Source organism: Artibeus jamaicensis, unplaced genomic scaffold, assembly GCF_021234435.1.
Source record: "Artibeus jamaicensis isolate MK-2021 breed Jamaican fruit bat unplaced genomic scaffold, CSHL_Jam_final contig_1935, whole genome shotgun sequence".
NCBI classification, from domain to species: Eukaryota; Metazoa; Chordata; class Mammalia; order Chiroptera; family Phyllostomidae; genus Artibeus; species Artibeus jamaicensis.
Genome location: NW_026521394.1, coordinates 1 through 4,630, shown reverse-complemented (window position 1 = coordinate 4,630; position 4,630 = coordinate 1). Strand labels below are relative to the sequence as shown.

General features: G+C 39.7%; 1 pseudogene; it reads left to right on the top strand.

The window, feature by feature from the left end:
• Positions 1 to 1,192: 1,192 nt before the first annotated feature.
• Positions 1,193 to 2,233, top strand: LOC128628404 (heterogeneous nuclear ribonucleoprotein A1-like 2; annotated as a pseudogene).
• Positions 2,234 to 4,630: the final 2,397 nt, after the last annotated feature.

Here is a 4,630-nt window from a genome sequence, read left to right as displayed (position 1 = left end):
CAGCATAATGCTTTCCAGTTCCATCCATGTTGTTGCAAAGGGTAGTAGCTCCTTCTCTCTCTCTGCTGCATAGAATTCCATTGTGTATATGTACCACAATTTTTTGATCCATTCGTTTACTGATGGGCACCTAGGTTGCCAGTAGCTTTTAAAAGAAATCTTTATGCTACCATGGCTTTAGATTTACAGGAACGTTGTGAATTCCCTTCTACCTCATTACTAATGTAATGTTATTTTAGATTAGTGTGGGACATTTGTCACAATTAATGAACCAATAGTGATGTTTTATTAACTGAAGTCTATAGTAAACTCACATTTTCTTCATTTTTGCTAAATGTCCATTTTCTGTCCCAGGATCCCACCCAGGGTACATTATAGTGTGAAGTGTTTGTATATTTTTTATTAAGTTCTACTGGTGTTCCAAGAGAACTCTGAATGCAGATGATTTAAAATACCAAAGTAATGAGAGGCTCAGAAAATATGGAATATTTTTTCTTTGCTAGTAGTTTTGTAAATCATATGGGTAGAAAACCTAATTAACTTAGGTTTGTTTTCCTACCTCTAGAGAAGTAGGAATCATTGTGCATCCTGGAAGCAGAACTGTGTTTTAATGGCCCCGTTGCTTTTGATTGACTGACTGTGCCATGCGGGGCATGCCAGTCAGGCATTCCCCAGCCCTTTTTCGCAAAGGTTGGATAACATGATTTTGTTTTTCCACCTTCAAGATGAAGACACTTCTATGTGGGCAGAACTTGGGAGTATTAACAGAAAAGATTCATAGGTGTAGATGGCACATTGAATATGGGAAGCAAATAATAGAAGAGCTGAAGTGCAGCAGGCCAGAGTATTTCTATCTGGAGTCTCCAGTAACAGGCCTAGTGGATTTTTGTAGGTTAGTTAGGAAGTGCGATGCTCTTGATAAATGTTTGCTGTTGATAATATCATTGAATAATACATTCTTACTATCCAGGCCAATAGTATGGGATGGTAAAAATGACCATTCAAACTGAAACTTCAAATGAGTCCTACTAAGTGAGAAAAATTACAGTCATTCTGTGACATTTGGAAGTGTTTGCTAAATGGTTAGAAACTCTTCTTGTGGAGATACTTTCATTAGATTACTCCTTTATGCCTACGGATGCTGCGGAGTAACAACGTTGAAGTCCCCTCTCCAGCAGTCATCATGTCTAAGGAAGAGTTCCCCAAGGGCGGAAAGAGCTCCGGAAGCTATTTATTGGAGGTTTGAGCTTTGAAACAGCAGATGAGAGTCTGAGGAGCCATTTTGAGCAATGGAGACCTTGTGCAGACTGTGTGGTGATAAGAGATCCAAACCCCCAGCGCTCCAGAGGCTTTGGGTTTGTCATCTATGCCACTGTGGGGGAGGTGGATGCAACCATGAGTGCAAGGCCACACAAGGTGGGTGGAAGAGTTGAGGAGCCAAAGAGGGCTGTCTCAAGAGAAGATTCTCAAGGACTGGGTGTCCACCTCACACTGTGAGAAAGATTTTTGGAGGTGGTACTAAAGATGTCACTGGAGGACATCACCTTAGAGATGATTTTGAACAGTGTGGGAAAGGTGAAGTGATTGAAATCATGACTGACCAAGGCAGTGGCAAAAAGAGAGGGTTCGCTTTTGCAATCTTTGAGGACCATGGATGTGTAGACAACACTGTCCCTCAGAAATAACATGCTGGAAGTGGCCACAACTGAGAAGTAAGGAAGGCCCTATTTCAGCAAGAGAAGGCTAGTGCTTCATCCAGCCAAAGAAGTCAGAGTGGTTCTGGAAACTTTGGAAGTGGTCATGGAGGAAACATCACTGGCCGAGGTGGCTTGGGTTGTAGTTGTGGTGGTGGTGGATATGGTGGCAGTGGGGATGGCTATAATGGATTTGGAAATGATGGAAGCAATTTTGAAGGTGGAAGAAGTTACAATGATGTTTGTGATTACAACAATCAATCTTCAAATTTTGGACCCATGAAAGGAGAAAACTTTGGAGGCAGAAGCTGTGGCCCCTATGGTGGTGGAGGCCAATACTTTTCCAGACCACAAAGTCATGGTGGCTGTGGTGTTTGCAGCAGTAGCTGTGGCCATGGCAGAAGGTTTTAATTACTGCTGGAAGGAAAGCTCAGGAGAGGAGAACCAGAGAAGTGACAGGATAGGTACAGGTCACAAGAGGTTTGTGAATTCAGCCAAGCACAGTGGTGGCAGGGCCTTGTTGCTACAAAGAAGATATGTTTCAGACAATACTCATGTGAATGGGTAAAAACCACCAGGACTGTATTTGTGACTAGTTGTATAACAGGTTATTTTACTTTCTGTTCTGTGGAAAGTATAAAGCATTCCAACAAAGGGTTTTTAATGTTGTTTAGTCTTGTCTTTTCTTTTCTCTTCTCTTCTCTTTTCTTCCCTCCCTTCCTCTCTCCCTCCCTCTCTCCCATGCTGTTGATTGCTCAGTATAGTCTGATCATGATGGTGAATAAATGTGTCTTAAAAAAAAACCCAAAAACCTTCTTTTGGTTACAGTGTATAGGATATTATAAAATAGTAAACTCACGTTTGTTTAGTATACTGTAGTTTAAACTCTAGCGACATTAAGAATTAGAGTTTTATTTCTTTATAAATTTCACAAGTGCAGTTTGAACAGTTGCTGCCTATTTTTTTTTTGGAGTAGACAGCTTGCAATGCAGCACAAGCATATCTTCTATGCTTTGGTGAATTCTCATACACCTAATTTGGGATCAGCTTCCAATGGTTTATCCTTTGTGCCTTCACTGTTAGGAAATCTCCCTGAGAGGATATTCTGAGGTTTTCCACTTCCTCTAGAACCTTGCCATCCTTTCTTCACAGTTACTTTCCTCATTTGCATACACAAACTCACCTTCACAAAGTTCCTCTCGCTGATCCGCTAGAGTCTCAAGCATTCACGTGGGGGGTGTTTCTTCTCTAACCTCTTTCCGTGTGATTTATATTTCACTTTCAGCATTACCAGTTATTGTTTTTTTCCTGCACTTTCACCTTTGTGGGCTAATTTTCTTTTCTGAGTATTTTTATAGAATATTTTGTGCCTTTGCTTCCCACTGTTAGACAAGCAGGCAACACAAGTACATGCTTTGCTATGTAAGTGAACTGAGTGACAAATGTGCAGTGACTCATCATCAAACAGACTTTGAAGGATGTAAAGCCATTGGTAGTGTGCTCAACTCTTATTGACATAGTGATTTCTGTACTGAGGAAATAGCAGCCAAGTAAAAAAGCCAATGGCACTTTATGTAGTTTCTCCCAGTTAATGTGCAGTGGTACTGAAGTCTGAACTGTGTTGTTGGGAAAGTGGTGTTGTTTAACAAAACCATGGTTACTGGAATCATGCACAATGAAAACCATGGAAAGCAAAGATTGCCCAGATGTGGAAACTTGTACATTGCATTTTTTTGTGGTGTTCTTTGATAAAATATTTCAGAGAAGCATATATGAGGCATGTAGATTGGAAGAAATAGAATAAACTGTTATGTCCAAAAGCTTGTTTTAAAAAGAGTTGACTTCTTAAAAGCACATGTATTATTAACTATATTTAATCGATTATGCTACTACAGTTGTCTCAGGTGTTTTCTCCCCTTTATTTCTCTTCACACTTTACCTTCTTTCCTCTAGGATTCACCATGATTTTATAAGTTTTAAAAATAAATTTTGAATATTAAGCCATTATGAGATGTATTAGCTTATAATTGCTTTCATTTTGTGGGTTGTTTTTTATTTCTTGATGGTTTTCTTTGCTGTGCCAAAACTTTTTAGTTTGATGTAGTCCCATTTGTTTATTTTTCCCTTTATATCCCTTGGCCAGTGGTGTATTGGTGAAAATATTACTGTGTAGGATACAATAAATTTTCCTGACAGTGTTCTCCTCTTGGGTTTTTATTGCTTCATGACTTATGTTCAAACCTTTTATCCATCTTGAGTTCATGTTTGTGTATGGTGTAGTTGTTGCTTTAGTTTTAATTTTTTTGGTATATTTTATTCATTTATCTTTAGAGGGGAAGGGAAGGAGAGACAGAGGGAAATATCAATGTATGGCTGCCTTTCGTGCATCACCCACTGGGAACAGGCCTGCAACCCAGGCATGTGCCCTGACTGGGAATCAAACCGCGATTCTCTGCTTCAAAGGTCCATGATCAATCCACTGAACTACACCAGTCAGGGCTAATGTGTCTTTTTTTTTTTTTTTTTTTTGCATGTACATGCCCAGATCTCCCAACACCACTTATTACAGAGTCTATTTTCAGTTAACTTTGTCCTCCTACTCCCTGAATCTAATATAAATTGAACCTGGCAATGGCAATTGTAGCTCAGCCCTCTTGAAAAGCTCAGTACATGTATTGTGGTATAGAGGTGCCCAGCCAGTGGATTAGTTCTCCCGTGGGGTATCATGACTGCATTACAACTAGGCTGCTGCGTGACTTGCTCCTGTTAAAACTTTTTCACCATGAGTTGAGGCAGCAAATGCTTACTGTGTATGTTTAAAGTAACTCCCTGAAGTTTGTGGTAATTCTCCCAAAAATTGAAGTGTTACCAGACCAATTACTCTTGTCATTTGTGACATTTTTTCTTGTTAATCTGTAAGAAGTAATCAGGAACAA